Consider the following 19,698-nt stretch of genomic DNA (forward strand, 5'->3'; position numbering starts at 1 on the left):
AGACTCGCTAACTCGGTTGACACATATGATCGTTTCCCAATTGTGTGGATCGATGTTCATAGTTTTGGCCACTGGATTGTCTGGTCCAGACTCGATTATTTGCAGACAGCCGTCATACAGCAGGAATATTATTGAGTGTGGCGTAAAACTATACTCAGCCACCCATTTGAAATAAATAATGTTGATCATAAAGTATACCTACTGGAAATTAGTTTTGGTCGAGACCTTCCCCATAGCTCTCCTATAGCTTTCCAATTTCTCCGTCGCCAATGCCCGCAGATGTAGGAACTCCCCCAACAAGCACCACACAGGTTGGCTTCACCCAGGAGGAGGAATACCACCAGTAGGTGGAACAGTTGCATCTAAAATTTAATCATAATCAACTTTATAGATCCGCTACTCTCTGTGCATGACTACCAGCGACGGGATTAGCTGAATCCATATTTAACGCGATTAGTATACATGATCAAAGCAGATGATCCATACAGTTCCCAAACCAACGACGGGTTTGCATATATCCCGATTTGGCCATTTCATGTTCAGGTGAAGCAAACATTGCTAATCGACTTTCGTAAACGACTTTCCTTTCAATGTTGAGGTGCCATTTGGTGGAAACATGTAATACTGAACCACGTGATACCAATCCTGTAGTAGTGTCATACTATGGATAGTGTTCTAAACCAAATCGAAAAATTTGAACTGACAGATGATGCCACAGAACATACATCGAGGTGTGGCCTGCTTCTTGACCACTACTGACTGGCATCCTCAGGACGTGAATATATAGCCTTCCCAACCCGTGTGTGTCTGCAGCAACGGCGATTTGATATCTTCATACATATAGACAAAATCATAACACCATATTAATCATAGTACCGATTATCAACATGAAAACATTACCTCTGAAGAGTGAGTTAGTAAATTTAGTTTTACGCCACATTCAGCAGTATTTCAACTATATTCCGTCGGTTTGCAAATAATCGAATCTTGACCAGATACTCCAGTGATCAACAGCATAAACATCGATCCAGGCAATTGGTAACGATGACATGTGTCAACCCAGTCAGCGAGCCTGACCATCCGATCCCGTTAGTCGTCTCTTACAGTAAGCGTGGGTTACTGAGGATCAACATTAACCCAGATCTTCATGGGCCACCTTTGACCATACTCCAAGAGAGTAACATGTATGACGAAGCAAAGTTTACCTGTAAGCGTTCATGTATCCTGAATATAGGCATGCATAATTATAAAATACGACAGGCTGCTATTTCACTGAAACATTCGGTTGATAATTAATATATTTTTGTCAAACTGTCGTCAAAGTTGCCTACAGATTCTTACGAGCTTCGTGTCCATATGTATATGAAAACAGTACTCACATTGCTCTTGTTCGTGAAGTGTGTTTACGTGTCACCGAAGCACTGTGCACTATCAGTCACTGTGTACGTAGATCGCTGTCACTCACACCCAATAGATGATTGCCTATCACCTATGCATCCTGTTCTCTACTAACAGCTGGTGTTGTCAGGCGGTCAGTTTCAGAGGTCTGTGACTAAAAACCATGTTCCATGTTCCTTCATGTGAACACACCTGCGACTCCATTGTAGTGATTCAGTATCACACCCTAGTTAAATAACTAGTTGACAGGGAATATTATTAGTTCTCCTGCTCTTTGGCAAGTGACAATCTAACCTCATCTAAACGATTATGTTGGTTTTAAAACATAAATACGTTTTTGGAGTAGGTGGCGAATTATTGAAACTCGGCATGACACAGATGTATAGAGTAAAGAAAACTGCCACTGTATTGCCTTGTGTACACATTACGGCCTACCCACCAGTGTAATGGATGATAGATCAATACTAGATGCACAGCATTAACGTAATAAATCAATAACCAGCATGTGACAGCAGCCGCCGTAGGGGAACATGATATACCTTCCGTCATATGGCCATTATCAACTCTCCCTAGACTTGTTTGTTTCTGTTGTTCCTTACTTGTGATGTGGTTCCTCTTGACAATGTATTGATCGGGATGATCCTTATAGATACAGTGAGAAATTGGATTTTTTTAGGATCCCTCAAACTACAACTACAGTGTTGCGCATGAGTAGATCACACTTGTACTAATCAAGGATCATGTATCAATGATGAATCATATACGCTCAATGATAAAAATTAGATTCAATGTTCCTGTTTTATTTCTCTGGTGGATACAGAGGATGTTTCGTCTCGGTTGTGAAAAAGTCAAAACAATATTTCTCCATAGGAAAGATGATTTGACTCCTAAACATTTGCACCTACGTTTCTGAATACTCAGTACAAACTATTTTACACGTTGTCTTCTAAGATCTTGTGTGATCATACTGTGCCTCCAACAATGGTAACATGGAGTAGAAAGTTTAACGTTTGAAGATTTACCACTGTTGTCTTATAGACTAAAGGAGAGCGAATGATTCTGCAATTGATTTCGAAGGGAAAGGGAATGTATACCATCCATGAAAGGTACCTTGTCTTATTTGAGTCTTTTATGAACTACTGCTCAACGCAGCTTGAGATGTATTCACAAGGGTCTGTGGATCTGGACGCTGCAACAATGAACATCGACCGAGTGAGGTCACGGATCAAGACGCAGGTCTCTGTGTTTATGTACAGTGTGTATTGAAAATACGAGAAGCATCGTTAGGTAAAAAGGAAGACTTTGTGTGTTTTCCTGAGGACCGACCTCTTTCAACGTGTAACCGTCAAAGTGTGAATTTGCATCGATAGGCAATATACAAAGTAGACGATGCAATGAAACTAATATCATAAGTAACATGATGATCTCGTCATTACAATCGTTGTTATGCTTGTGGTTTTAACACAGATGTGTCCATCAGTGGTATGACCCGGCACATTCAGTGGACGTTGTGGAAAGTGACAACTTTCAATATTCAATATTATTTTGAATATCCTAGCACAGCATCTTATTCACGACAGCAAACCTGCTCCTACATCTCGCATTGTTGAAAATACAAATAGAAAGTGTTTATACCATTGAATATCTCCTCCCTTTGGACATGTGTAGACAGAGAAAAGACATGGCAATTATGTGAACAACGCTTGCAAAATGTCACGTTTGCATCGGAAGTACCTCGTTGTCCCCACTGATCTCGGTGTCTAAGGTGTGGTACATCGCGGGAGGGACTTGGACAAGTCTGTTGACTGACACTGGGATAGTGCTCGACTATAGAGTCAGGAACATAGTTGTGAGTCTACACACGCTCCGGAAAGGTTTTGGTAGCGCCTTATTGGGAGACGTCCCATTCGCTCTCTCTCTCTCTCTCTCTCTCTCTCTCTCTCTCTGTGTGTGTCTGTGTGTAGAGAGGGAAGAAAAGTGAGGTAATGAACAGCTGATCACCTGAATTTTGCTGCATATGTATATTTTAATCTGTAAATAAAAGTAATCATAGTTCACATACCCACGTCCCTGCCTGTGTAGAGCTGACGCAGACGAAGGTTCCTGCGCTTCCATACACCGCGCCTTACACACCTTCCCCGTCTTCTCTCTCGTGCCCAACACGGCGCGTGTGACCAATACCCGTCACTGGTTCTTGTGCCGCTCACCAAACTCAGCATCAGAACCAACGCTGATATCAGCAACAGTGTCCTCATCTGAATATGTAAAAAAAAAAAAAAGAAACAAAAGTGCTAACATGATTTGAAATCCATCACTGTCAATCAGAACGAGAAAGATGATCCACCTCGTTCAGGGTGGCTGTGTATGGATTAAGTAAGTTATTATCTCCAACCGTTCCCTAAAAACCCCGAACCCACATTGTGAAATAGTTCGGCAGTGGGTTTTCAAGGAGTCCTTCAATACCATGTCACCTACGCACAGGACACCACTATTAGTCCGTACCTTTCAAAACCGTGCTATCGTATGGGAAAGTGAAACGAATGTGACACGTTCCGCAGGCGACTGTCCTTGTGAAAAAAGATACGGTGTAGATATCATTCATATCGGGATTCAAACACTGCAAAGGGACGTGCTGCCCTTTGGTTCTAATGCACAGGCGATGCCAAAACACTGATTTACGTGGCTCTTTGGTGTACATTCACTGGAGCTGTCAGACGACAGGTGACCCTTTTTATTATAACTAAGTTTGTTGTTTATGAAAGTTTTATTTGGATAGGGCAAACAGTGCAACAGGTCGGTGCTTTGCTTTTTAGTTCTCAAGAAATCTCAACATCAGAACACTGCAACGCGCTGGATCAGTCAGATCAACACCGGGATCCTGACCCTTCAGTTCACATGTTTCAAGAGCCTCTCACTTGTGGACTTTAAGCCCCAAACTCCCTGAGATAGTACGCAAAGAATACTTCGACGAAGAACTACAAAATATTTACACGAGGGATGTTTAACGTAAAGGAATGTGATCGGGTGTATATGTACAAGGAAAAGCCCAGAAACGTTGTATATGAAACAAAGATGAAGTTGGCACCCATTATTATATTATCCATCTTATACATGTTTTCATATCCTAAAGGCTCAATTGCAAGTGCCTAGGCAAAAGCAGCTTTCTGTAAAGGGTGTATATGGCTCGATCAGATTCGATGGGAACCTGAGGTTATGATATTCACAATGAGACGGATCATACGATAACACTAGTTGCTCACCCACCTTCATCAACTGACGCAAGTCCAGCTACTTAATCGCTATCATATAGGAGGGATGCATTTATACACCTGCTAGGCAGGCTGTCGTCCAGGTGTGAATCGGCTTTAATGGAAGATGGATAACCTGCCACGGCAGTGTCCCCAGATCCAGGTGGTAAATCCGGGAAACCCGTTCATGGTGCTAATTATCTAACACACTCGATTAATAACTATTTTCTTGACGCAGTCTGTTTTTATGACGAATAAGCACAAAACAAATTTGACCCAGATCCAGATGCCCTTGATAATGAACAAGAAAGACATCTAACAGATGGACTATGATAAAGAATATATATCACACTGTCATGCAAAATGTTGGACTCGCATAAAAAATAGCACCAACATATCAGCTTTCGAAAACAACAAACTACAACTACTATGACACATTTGAAACTTCTCGAGTGTCGTCTAAACAAGTACGTGTGCTACTTTCGTGTTCATGTTTGCATAGGTTCTCAATTCAGTTGAAACGATCGTACAGTGGACTTTTAGAATGTATTGTTTATGATTATGAAAGCTGACTTCCGTTCCATTTAATCTTCGTACACATATTGTATAAGAACATCGTGGTTAGGGAATTTCAGATGTATAATGATTAGATGTCTGATATGTCTTTTACTAAATAGAATTTATAACTCAACATCACTTACCGGTTCAGATTCAGTGAGTGAGTGAGTTTAGTTCTACACCGCGCTCAGCAATATTCCAGCTATATAGCGCCGGTCTGTAAACAATCGTGTCTGGACCAGACAATTCAGTGATAAACAAAAAACAAAACAACAAAGACATCTATCTACGCAAATGGGAACCGATGACAAGTGTCAACCCAGTTACCGTGCCTGACCACCCGATCACTTTAGTCGCCTCTTACGACCAGGTAGCTGAGGGTCAATTCTAAGCCGAATCTTTACGGGTCAGATTAGTTCAGAAGAAAAACAATTTTCTTCTCTTACAGTTAACGGACAATAAATAGTTTGCTGACTTTCAATAAACTCTTTGGTGATTATCATGATCAGAAAGCGAAAGTTCTAGTTCATGCGTCTGTAAGTATGTTTCGCGTACACTCATAGCATAAAAAGGTCTGTAACAATGGCTTTAATTATCTGTTAAGAATACAATATGTTATAGTACACAATGACGATGTTGCGTTTCAGTGATGTTACATTCAGGTTAATAATAAGGAATAAATCTACTAAATGTGTTTTACAATCCCGTTTTTTACATAATTATCCTTAATGACAAATGTGTATCTCTGATCTGTATTCAGCAACCCATGCTTGCCATAAAAGGTGACTATGCTTGTCGTAAGAGGCGACTAACGGGATCGGGTTGTCAGACTAGCTGACTTGGTTGACACATGTCATCGGTTCCCCATTGCGCAGATCGATGCTCATGTTGTTGATCACTGGATTGTCTGGTCCAGACTAATTTATTTAGAGACCGTCGCCATGTAGCTGGAATATTGCTAAGTGCGACGTAAAACTAAACTCACTCACTCACTGATCTGTAGCCAGATCATCACATCTGCATGTTGTTTACGTTGAAATTGATAGAAGCGCACGTAAAACTTCGGCTGATATTGTTTTCTCAATACGCATACATTGTATCTTGTGACTTGAAGCGTTCGTAAGTATGATGCAATGACCTCACTGAAACAATGTTTGGAAATAGATAGATTTTGATGAATATATTTATCTGGCTGTATATAACTAAGTTATCTGAAATCCTGAAACACCATGAAACTCAATAGTATCATATACTGAGGGTGTATCATAGGTGATTATACCATCCTTTCCGCAACAATAGAATACTGTCTCAGTAACATGGCCGTCATGTGAAATAGTGACGCAGACTAATAGCGGCATACAGTGAGCGCAAAGGTATCTCATCAAATGGTTCTCGAGTGATAAGTGAGAGAGAACCAGTCACGTCAGTCTCGGCTATCACCTGATCGGGATGCTCCAAAATGCCTTGGAATAAGTTGGTGTATGAAAGAAAACTGAATACTTGGCCAACCTGTATGTGGGTCCCACCATCGAGTAGTTACTAGTATTAATGTCAGGCACCTTGCAAACGATACGTTTACCTACGAGGAATGGGGACCCATGAAGGTTTGGGGTAGAATAGGCCTTCAGCAACCCATGCTTGCCACAAAAGGCGGCTGTGCTTGTCGTAAGAGGCGACTAACGGGATCGATTGGTCAGGCCCGTTGACTTGGTTGACACATGCCATCGGTTCCCAGTTGCACAGAGCGACGCTCATGTTGTTGATCACTGGATTGTCTGGTCCAGACTCGATTATTTACAGACCGCCGCCATATAGCTGGAATATTCCTGAGTGTGGCGTAAAACTAAACTCACTCACTCACTCACTCACTGACGAGGAATGGGACAAGGGGCAAGGAGAAATTGCTACTTTTTTTCACCCTGACTGAGTCTGCTTCAGTGAGCCTGGTGCGATACAGACAACAGACCGTTGGATCGTTGTTGTTGATGAACGTTTCCACACAGACTAAATATATTGGAAATAATATAATAGGTGTGAAGAAGTATCGTTTTCTTACGCTGGTAATATAATCTGGGCCTGAGTTTTCGCGTGCGTATATATTGGATCCATATTGACCTTCGGTGAAACAATATCAAGGCAAAGGGACAGAGACAGTCTTCACATACTGCACCAAAATGACAATCGAAACTACCTCTGAAGTGAAGAACAAGCCCATAAACCACTTGGTAATAACGCAAACAACCCAACATCGTCATTTTGTGAAGAGGACATTGCACTTAGAAATTTATGACCCACAAAAAGTCGCTTATGATATTAACTGTATTCACCTATCCTGATCGACGTTGCCAACATCCTTCCTGTCGTTGCCTTTGTATTCCAGGCCCTGACCTGAATTAATTAATACATAACAGCGTGTGACTCAGCTAAATTGCCGGCAGCAATATAGAATATCAACATTTTCTCAAATCAACAGGTAAAACTAGATGCCATACTGTTGAGGTAGAAGCATTACAGAAATATACCCGACCGACAGCCTAGTTGAACCGCTGTTTATCGGAAGGAATGCAGCAAAGGTCTTACGCAAGTGTTTGTTTCATTTACAAATTGTTTAAAATGACCACTTTATTCTTAATCCGTGCTCCTTGTCATTGTAATCCCATCCTACGTTTATATGATCACTATTTCTATTAATACCAACACAAGGAGAAAGGATTTAAACCAAAACGCTTACATAAGCTCAGCGCCCCTAGACAATAAGAAGATCAGAGCCTTTTCCCTTGTCTGACCTTCCTGAGAGTTATACTGAGTACTCTTGTTATCTGAGCACTAAACCATAGTTTAATGGTGCACAGTTGAACAATGAAATAAACATGGATGCACATATTGCATGTTATAAATAATGAATGTTTAGTAAGATTGTAACACTGATGGTATTTACACCCGTACAGGAATTCATATCAATGTCGTTTGAATTTATTTCACGTCAAGTCTTTTCGACAACGTTATCTGGGGCGGTAGAAGTGTCTAGACAGTAAATGTAGAAATGTCACGTTTAGGCAAGGGGGTTCGAGTTTCGTAGGTTTGTTGCTTCAGTACTGTTCAGTACAGTTGACATTTTCTGTACAAAGTTGACGTCTAACAGTGACAAACCAGGGAAGCATTGATTCATTCCAAGCATTCGCTAACTGTGTTTTCTATTGCTTACAGCAAGATTATTCTATGATTTCACATAGATGACCTTCAGATTATACTTACCTGATTCCTGCCCCACCTCTCGCGATGTTGATGACCAGACTGAAACAGCTGATACCCTAGGTTGTGTTTGCCATGTATCCCGTACTTTGTGTACTTGTTATACTTGGCCTTCACCTCCTCACCAGTGGAAAGGTTCGTCTGGGACATCAGAAGGCTACAGAAAAGGGCAAAAGGGTTCCAAAGTTGCAGACACTTCACCGGAATGTTTAACTTATATACATTAGAATGTGTAGTGACTCGCAGATATACATGAGATAGACAATCGTGGGTATTTTGGATCGTGTCAAGGTCTTGTGTTTTGCTTTCATCTAATAGGTTTACCTTGGTATATAGTCCTGATGAGCATTTACAATATTCATGTTGTACATGTTGGAAATTGAAGCAAAGTACTCATGTCTCACAAAAATGAGGCACCCAGTCCTGAGGGTACACCTTTTTGAGAAAAGGGGAACTGCTGGAGCATACTTCATTTCCCTCCGTTTTCACGGGTGCGCACTCTTTTTATTATTGCGCACGTTCTATAGTGTCTCTCTGTACGTGGCATGGTTTCTTTATTCCCCTCTTCGCTTAAGAATCAGGTATCTACGGGACAGTAGATGATGACATTTCTGTTCCACATCAGGGGAATATTATCATAACAGATATTATGAAATAATATCCTTATAACACCTCCCACTCATACACACATCCTCCAGCACACACACGCATGCACTTCAAGAGGTGACGTTTTAGTGTTTGCTATTAAACATTGAAACATTTACTGTTTGCATTGAAGTTATACGTGTGTCAGACCACCTCTTCAATACACTTTAACGCACCCAACTGCGTGCTCTTTATGTTTATAACTAATGTAAATATACATCTTAAAAGACGGAAAAATCAACCACGAGTATCTCCTACAAAGGATTCCACTTGTATAAATTATGGATCTCCGAAAATCGGAGATGATTCCAGATGTCAGCACAAACTTGCGAAGGAATCTATTTGGTAATATGAAACAAACATAAAACGGCTGAGAGAAATATTTTTAGGTATGTCAAACTGTCTGTAACATGGACCACTGTAACCACTGTGTCTGTGAGGTGTGCCAGAATCCTTTGTTGGAGAGTTCGAATCCCAAATTCACAATACCGTCTAGTTGTGTAGCATGCATGATCCCGAATATAACCAGTAGCAATGAAGCAGGCTCGTCTTCCAACTCCAAGAACGCAAGAATGTGGAAAGTCGTATTCCGTTATGTAACTTCAGTTTCTAGTCATAATTGTTTGACATCTTGCAGTAGACTGAGCAGCATACACACTGATGAAGCAAACATTTTTATTGTTACAAAATGTGTTACAAAATGTGCAAAGATAAGGAAAGTTTTACATGCGCCAAAGATACTGCTTCACTTTACTAAGATAAACGAAATTCCAATTATCATTTGAGCTCAGAACGACCTTACGCTGTCATATTAACAAAAAAAGTGCCACAACAAGTTAACCAAAGGACATAGTTTTTTACTAATATCGACCAATCACCCTTTTCCCAACGACTTTGAACTGGCCAGCAAGGACATTGGTTGGGTTGCTGACCTGCCCATAATGAAATAACACCTGAAAAAATTATATTGAATGAAATATACTAATACGTCCATTTTCACTCTAGATTCCACTAACTGAAGCTTTAACATGCAACAGAACTTCCAGTTGTTGATCACATAAAGACATTGTTTTAGAAACAAGTGTATGTCTACGATTATACTGAAATGTTTAAGCAACACAATTTGTTTTATTTTCAAAACTCCTGCTTGCACAGCTAATTCCAAGCTGCTTCATTTCTTTTTAATGTAATCAACCGAGTGGCATGTATCTGAACCTGTCAACCTTATGATTGCTGATGTTGTGTTAGTTCCTTACAGAAGGTAGGTAACATTTAAAGAGGGCAGTCTGATATTTCTCAACAGGTGAAGTAATCCTCTCTCATATAGATGACAGTAAGATAGATGACACAATAAATGATGAAGAGAGAATATTCAGATTGATTGTTTGTTCATAACATCAACCACTGGAGTTTCGACCCAGTCTCGATACACTGTACCAAGTGTTCTGTATCTGCACATTCAACATACCTGGTTCAACAACCCATCCAACTTGATCAGTCCACACTGCCATTGTTTCAGCCGAAATAGTAAAGTCCCAACGTGTTTGCTCACCCCGTGGTACAAACACTCTATCGAAGGCCACCAGCTGACGCTGTGAAACTGTGACAGTGGCGTTAGACCAGGATATATACACCTGGATAACCTGAAATAAGGAAGCGATGGGTCATCGTCCAACAGAACAAATATCATTCTGATATTTACATCCTTATCAAGTGTATATGAGGTCAGAGATCGTCAACCAGTGTTTGGTCTCTAACACCCACGCTTGTCGTGTGAGGCGACTCCCATGGTTGATTCATGACATCATGATATCATCACTGAGTTGTCTGGTCCATATTTGATTATTTCTACGCCGCTTCAATCAGCCTGACAGCCTGAAACTAACTTAAAGGTTTTGATGTACCTACGATGCTGAGCAACTGAGGTGAGAAGTAACATACTTGTGTAGGCGGCAGTCACTTATTTTTCTTTAAACATGAACTGATATTGATAATCCAGGATACTGAAGGAGGATATCCAGGTATTCTTTAAATTACATAACCGTTTTTATTTCATGTTTTTAGTACGACATACCTCATCGGCATCGACGGATCCTCGATTGGTAAGAGACACAGCACCAGTCAAGTCGGCGCCGGCTGTCACGTCACTCTTGTACTCCAGCATGTCGTAGAAGAAGCTGGTGTAGGACAGGCCGTAGCCGAAGGGGAAGAGAACTGGATACGTGGCGTAGCGGTATGTGCGTTCAACCATTGAGTAGTTGGTCATGTCAGACACCTTGTGAAAGAATATGAGTAGGGAGTCAATACATACGCGCCAAATGACACAGCTGAAGAAGGTATCCAGAATATATGGCCTGAAAGTCTCAGATCAGACTGTCGTGCTGTGGTGTGCCATACCCTATCCCTCTTGGAAACACTGCTTCAGATGGCGTTAAAACCCACTCCTGAGTGTTCCATGGCCACGAAACGATACTTTTATGGATAACAACATATTGTCCTTGTTAAATACCGACACGTCGCCTGATGAACTTGTACAAAGACATTCAAGACACTACGGTGATAGAAACGGTCACATTGTCACCATACCACATAGTGATTATGAAATGATATAGTTCCACAGCACTGTCACTCTCGTTATCACCAATCTAAACATTCACATGCACAAAAACGCACTATTACTACTGACATTCAAAATCATTCTGCATACACATCTACATTATTTGAAAAAAATCAAAAGGTTATCAGACGGACATAGATGGTGAACAAACTCTATCCACTATAACTTCTTAAATGGTTGTTTTTCATGTCCTAAATAAGTTTTGAGAAAGACTCGAGTGATGCTCACAAATGGTAAGCAATGACCATGAAGGTATACCTACCGTGCCCATATACCTTGGCCATGTGACCGGAAGTCTGCCAGCCGGAACTGAGTTGGGTCTTTCAGCTAAAATAATTCTTCGCAATGCCTCGCCTGTTGCTTGCGCTGGGAGAAATAGTTCCATGATGGAATTAACCTGTGGACTCTCTACAGCCCGTGTCACGTTGAGTGGTCCCGCATTGAAGAGGAGAAGGATGACCTTCGTACCTTGTGAAAGGAAAGTCGAAGAATGGAGTGAGTGAGTGAGTGAGTGAGTGAGTGAGTGAGTGAGTGAGTTAATATTTAACGTCACATCGGCAATATTTCAGCCATATCGTGACGGAACATAACATTGAAATGGAATATATGAGTATTATGAAACCCTATCGACAAAAGACAGTAAAAACAACTAGAATGTCACAGAAAAGAATGTAAAACTTGTAACTAAACCTAAAATAATTTATCTATAGAGGACAATACAATATAAAAATGGGCTATAGATTGCTAACAACTGAAGGTAGATCACCATAGTAGGGACCGTGGGGATTTACAGTAGTTTTTGCTACCTGCATGGACCCTAGTTGGATTTACATCATCCCCACAGCCATCAGCAATTTGTGAAATCTAGCCATACAATAAAAACACACTTCTTCTACGATTAAAAACCTGGAAATTTAGAATTTACTTTGAATGTTTGTGGACTTACGTACCCTTTCAGGACAATAATATTATGGTACTTAAACCCCCTTCGAGGATACAGCTACTAACAGTCTTAGTTGCTAATTCAACTTCTAACTATAAAATATTTATCTATTTACAAGTCACGTAACAGGTCTAATTCTTTTTAAAACGCAATGATTAAATGAGAACTAACATTACTAAAAAGATCCTTCATTTTTCTTGATTTAAAATAGTTATCCCTTGTGATGATCGAAGGATGGATATTTATTAGACATGACCATAGTTGGTGTTGGCTTTGCTATAATTGTTCTTGTGGGTCTAGTTAGTATAGTAATGTAACTGATAGATGACCATTCAACAACTGCAGAAGTAATTCCACAGTGGTTATTAAATATGCCTCCACGTACCCTGACCGTAAGTAACAGCATCCTGCAACAGCTGCAGCTGTTGTCCACGGAGGTCTAGGTTGACCTTGTCGTTGCCCTCAGCCTCTACTTCAGTACCTGACAGAAACGTACTCACAACATCGACATCCCCAAACATGCTCTCCATCAGCGACATTGTGGTAAGAAGCACATGAAGGGATCGCTAAAAGTACTTATAAATTAAGAAGCCAAAGTCATCAGTATCAATGGTAAAATACTCAAAGACTCCATGAACTCGCTACGATGATGTCAAGCAGATATCTTTTCATTACATCTGGAAAATACTATTCATGTACTAGAATGCTTGTATCAAGAACAGACGGCCTTATTGCTTATTCAGTAGTGCTGATACTTTGAATACTGTTGATTTATGTCAATACAAAGTGAATACAAATTAGGTATTTTTATCATTATTTTAAGTGCTTCTCCGGGAAGGAGTACTCCCACTATTTTCACTCAAAGTAAAACGTGTTGCCATGAAAAAGCCAAAATTATTTTACTGAGAAACAAAAGGTTTGATGAAGATATTGAACGGCTTTAAAATGTTGCTCACCGAAACCAACTTCAGTCAAAGTCAAACGTGTTGCCATAGAAGCATAAAAAGATGTGTTTTCAGAAATTGAAAACTACCAAAAGGCACAAGTTCATCCGCCAAGATTGATCTAAACGCGTTAGGGGGATAACACAGATAAGGATTTAATACTTCAAAGTAAACACACTGTGTCTTTACTCGATAAATAACAAAAACACAATAATATCACATAATATTGTCCAATTATAACATATTCTCAACCCACCTGTTCCAAGACACACAAATACCAGTGCATTTAGTGTCCGAGCAGCCAGCTCCATACCTGACTGTAGTCCAGATAGATTGTACACCTTGTAGAGGGGTGGTGGTGTATTTAGGATCCATGTTAGGTCTCCAAACAATGCTTCAGGATTGTTGGCCATTGGTCCCACAACCTGTTTGGCAACAAATCACATTATTCATGTTAGATTTGTTTGATCCTTACCCCCTATCATTATTACGTGTGAATCACTCAGACATACATCCATCCCTGTAACAGTATACGATACCGTTGTTAATTACATACACATACCGCAACATCTCTGTAGTCCGAGGGTTTTATGGGAAGGACGTTGTTTTCGTTTTTCAGCAATACAAACGTCTTCAATGCTGCCTCCACGGAAAGGTTCCTGTGAGCCTCACCCTGAACTATTGAAACGTTGAGTTTGGTGTATTGATTCATTTCCGGTGGATCAAACTCTCCCAGCCTCATTCTGACATTGAACAACGTCTTCACACTTGTCCTGACCTCGTCTTCAGTAAGCTTGCCTTGCCTAACAGCATCAACTGTAAGGAAACAGACAATACTGCCGTAGACACGCAAACCCATGACATCATGACGTCTGACATTATCTGATTTTAGATAAATGCCAACATATTCCACACGATAACCTTAAAATATGAAAATATGACCTACATTCAATTTGGTCATTTTTGGTTAAATATTATCTTGGCGTTATGGTAATTCATCACTGCTACCATGCAAAACGTTACCATTTTGTTCCCACTCGTACAGTTATAAAAACGTGTGTTACGGATTTATAATATCATTATTATTACTTGACTGGAAGATGGTCAAGCCCGTTGACCTAAAGACTGCGTCACACCACCGTCAGGTTAACACTGAAAGAATCTCTCCATAGTAAACGCTAACATGAACAATATACTCGTACCAAGTGACATAAACACCGACTGAGACAGGTTTCCTGACAGTTCAAGGTTGCACCCAGCCTTCACAGACGCTGCAACGGTGTCGATGCTGTTATTGAGGTAGTGGTGTCCAGAAATGATGAGCTCAATGGCGCCTTCGTCGCTGATCACACAACCCTTGAAACCCCACTCGTTTCTCAGAATATCCGTCAGAAGCCTTTTGTTGGCACATGCTGGAACTCCGTTGATTCTTGAACATAAGTGACGGAGATAGGAGGGAATTACAAAGACGCATGAATATTACCAAAAAGATCCGCGTGTCATCTGGATCGTTTCGTATTTGTTTGTTAAGAAGAGTCACTCATAGTATCGTAGTGGTGTGTACGGTTTGTGGCCGCCAAGTTTTATATCATCAGGGAGTAATGTTTCGTTAAAAAACGAAAAAATGCAGTTTTGCGATTCGTACAGTACCTATTGTGGCTGCACATAAGGTTGTAGGTGCCGGCCTTGACACAGGTGCGAAACGCTGAGAGAAACGTAGTGCGCCAGTCTCTTTCAGATACCTGCAAAACAGTTGAGCGTACTGCTACTATTGCTTTTACCAATAGGAAAGCAAAACAATGAGGTTAATATTCATGGCGCTCTGAGGCAGTATGGACATGGTTTCGTTGCTGTTGAAATAAAATGAACGAATGGTCACAGAAGGAATCCTGAAGACAGGGACATCATAAAAGCAATGCAACAGTTGAGATATTCGAAATTAGTACGAGTCCGATACTAGTACTTATATTTGCAGCCATCTTTTTCGTCCATAATAAACCATTAAGGTAGAAATAAGACTTCGTGAATTGTTGTAGATGCGATTGTTTTATACAGGTTTTTATGTAATGACGTCTGGGTTTTTATTCCAAGTTACCTTTGCATCAAACGATCCGCGTGAAACAGGTATGTTATCGGGACCACCATGGACATTGAAGTGTTTGCAGCCAGCGTTGGCTCTGATGTAACGAGGGTCGCTTCCCTGGAGACCCTTTACGAAATTTGCAGCGAAGACCCCTGTTAGAAATGGATCCTGTCCATATGTTTCCTGAAGAAAGAGAACATTTGGAAGCGTATGAATACAAGACAAAGCCCGATATATGGACTTATAAGAGTGCATAACACGACCTTTCGGGGCGTATCTAGGTGAATGGTATATATCAGGGAGATATATACATATAAGACAAAAGATCCTTTGGTACAGATATAATTTCTACAACTCTAACTGGTTTCACACTTGTCAATATGATCATTCTGAGACGTTCTTACCCAGAAAGAGACCAGGGATACATTATAAAAATGTTTTTTGATGAAATGTTTTTTGATGATGTAAAGAATATAATCACGAGGATGCCCGTTATACATTGATGTTGTATAAACATGAAGAAGGGAGATCAGTTACGCAATATAAACTAGAGGCCCGTGGGCTGATGAGATTTTGATAGGCACAGGAGAAGAACGTAAGATGAGAAGTGTGTATTTAGATAAGCGAATCCCAAGCACATGGTAAGGGGATTCCTTGATCACGGTTGATGACTGACTGTTCTCTCCGTATGTCCATGGCTTCCTGAAGCTTCCTTTGGCGCCACGTGTTGGAAGGCAAGACTTTGGTCACTTCCCGATGGATGGTGTGGTGCTTGTTCTTGAGGATATGTTCCGATATCGCGCACCTTTGATCAAGCGGACGGTTGACGAACGCTTGGTGTTCCTTGAGTCTTGTGTTGATAGGTCGCTGCGATCTCCTATGTACAGTTGTCCACAACTACACAGAATCTGGTAGGTGCATCCTCTTGGTTTGGGGCTTGCACTGCCGTTGGCTCTGAAAAGATTCTTGACGGTCTTGTCGCTCACGGTTCCTAATGAGGTGGGAGATCTTGTGGCTGAGAGGACCAATGTACTGAACAGTCACTCTGATCGGGGATGATGCAAGTCCGGGGCTCTGTCATAGGGGCATGGGATTTCATATTCATTTACCTTGGGACATCCATATATCATGCCTTTCTTATGCATTCCACTTCAAAAGATTTGCACGATACACACACATTTGTATATGTTTTTCACAGTTTAGATATACTCATACCTCAGTTAGTCATAATCAATTGCTTCAGCTGCTCCAACCTACACAATCATTTGACAAATTCCAGGAATGAAATGTTGTCTGTTTATGTCAGCCTACCAAGTAAACGTTTCGCTGTGACATAAAATAATCACACATAGTGACTTTCTTGTGATTTTCAAGCTTAAATAAACGGTCTTTTGACAAATATATTTTGCCTTAAGTGAAACATTTGATGTGTGAGAGAAGAAAGCAAAATATTTGTATTATGGAACACTTTCAACTTTCGAACTGTAGTATGCGTTTGTATCTTTCAACAACTTTAGTTTTCAGTCAATTTGTATAGTTAAATGTCATATAGTGAGCAAATGGGCTCTACAGACAATAATGAAATGAAAGGCCGTGGATGTGGAAATGTGGAAGGCAGGTTCCCGAATGATTACGGACATGTGAGACCTTCAAACATATCTGTGGTCTCTCACCTGATTCCTGCCCCACCTGGGGTCTCTCACGATGTTGATGACCGGACTGAAACAGCTGATACCCTTGTGAGTGCCGTATATCCCATGTGAAGTGTAGCTGTTGTATTTGGCTCTCACCTCTTCACCTGTGGCTTGGGCCACCCTGAATATCACATCTGTGCTGCAGGAGGAGAGACATTATTTAACATTTGTAGGCAATGAAATAACCAATTAATCGACCACCTGATCCATTCACGTGTCTATTGACCAACGACCTAGGTGTGTACATGTTTCCAAAGATTCCAAGTAACCAATAACAACAACCTCTTACAGCACCCAAGTATGGTGATCTACCGTCTGTTGTTGGCGATCTCTAGCCTATTTTTATATTTTATTGTCCAAATTGTATTGTGATATTAGTTTTGACCTTTAAGGCTAATTTTAATTCTCATTGTGATATTCTAGTTGTTTTACTGTCCTTCGTCGACAGGTTTTTATCATATACATATCTTCTATTTCAATATTTAACAAGTTCTCGTCATGATATGGCTGCAATATTGCCGATGTGACGTGAAATAATAACTCACTCACTCACTTTTACAACAAATACTGCCTGATATACAAGCGAGAAAACCGATATTGCAAAATATAAATAATCACTGCTTGAAGAAATGTCCAACGATGTTCTACTGAAACACTACTTAAGCGATCGAGTTTGGGGTAGAGATTACTTCCAAGCTTGCAGGAATTTCAGAATAACTTGTTGATAAACATGTACAGTTATTTCTAACCATTCACATTGTAGGGACGTTTCTGTTTCAGTGTTTCCTTCATAAAGGTCTCGCCTAAATGAGGCTGCAAGTCCTAGTGCCTGGGGAAGGATGTAGCCTCGCCCGCAAATACATCTCCCCGGAGACACTCAGTGTCCCAGGAGTAAGGTTTGATTCCAAGCCGGGGTATAGCAGGGGCGGGACCAGCGTTAATTCCTGACCCCCACGGGCCATCTGTAGCTGGATCTCGTCCAGGGTGAGACGACCCACGAGATCGTTGACTCTGTCCTCCCAGGGTAGAGAGGTATTTCTAAAGGGATAGTCTCCCACCACGAACGGGACGAGAGCGAGAAGAAGGAGAAGCATTGTGTGTGGACGACACAGGGAAAGTGCCTGTGTGACGACTGACTAGGGATGTGTTACATGGACAACGTGCCTCATTGCCTTCATACGTATCAAACCAATGCATGATTACTCTGCAGGTTATTAGATAAGATAGGGGAACAGACCGTTATACTATTGAGTGTGACCCTGGGCTATTTTTTGATAAAACTGAAGAATAGACTCAAGTGAAAAGGTAGTTACAAACGATTTAGGATTTGATACCTAAATATTACATGTTTCCTATGTATGAAGTTGCGTCTATTTAGCTGACTGAAAGTATAATCATCTCGCACAGCAATTATGCTCAAGTCAAATTTGAATATATACAGTATGGTTCAAAAGTATTGAGAATAGCTAAAGCATTTCATATTATTATACGAGAACAAATCAGATAAAATTGAATGTATTGTGAAAGTGAACTGACCTTTTCATGTTGTGTAGGTAACAATTTAATATTTTATCAAGTCTCCTTGAGCTTCACGGCACAGTCTAAGGCGGGTAGACATACTTCCTATCAGAGAGGTTAGTATCTCGTGAGTTATGCTGTCCCAGTATCGGACCACTTCTCTCTTCATGTCTACAATTTTTGTCAACCCCTTTTGATTCACACATTCCTTCATCATCCCCCAAATGTTCTCAATGGGATTTAAGTCAGGACTATATGCAGGAAATGGTAATGCAGTCACATTTTTCTCCTGAAACCACTGCTTGGCGTGTTTTGCGGTGTGTTTAGGATCATTATCTTGCTGCAAAATCCAGTCATTTCCATAAAACACATGTGCACTTGGAAGGAGAAAATTATCTAATATGTTAGTGTAGCGTTGACTTGTCAGATTTCCCTCAAACACACACAGCGGGGTCGTTCCTAATAAGGATATCCCTCCCCATACATGAAACTTTGGGCTGTATTTAGGTCGTCGATACAACGGTGCTGACGCAGACTTTGTCCATATTTTCACATTATTGGGATATACCCATATTGAGCTTTCATCAGTAAAAATCACATTTTCCCAGTCAAAGTTTTCATGTGCCAAACACCACTCAACACGCCTGTCTTTATGTTCTTGTTTCATGAGAGGAGAAGGAATTCCAGTATTTTTCTCCCATCCAAGATCAATCAAATTTCTTCTAACTGTAGATTTTGATACAACTGTTGATCCCCTTTCTATCATTTCATACCTGATGTTGGAGATGCTTGCCCTTT

The 19,698-nt window shown here is 40.6% G+C and overlaps 1 pseudogene; it reads right to left on the minus strand.

The window, feature by feature from the left end:
* Positions 1 to 9,961: 9,961 nt before the first annotated feature.
* Positions 9,962 to 18,476, minus strand: LOC137287045 (uncharacterized; annotated as a pseudogene).
* Positions 18,477 to 19,698: the final 1,222 nt, after the last annotated feature.

The sequence above is a fragment of the Haliotis asinina genome, chromosome 6, assembly GCF_037392515.1.
Source record: "Haliotis asinina isolate JCU_RB_2024 chromosome 6, JCU_Hal_asi_v2, whole genome shotgun sequence".
NCBI lineage: Eukaryota > Metazoa > Mollusca > Gastropoda > Lepetellida > Haliotidae > Haliotis > Haliotis asinina.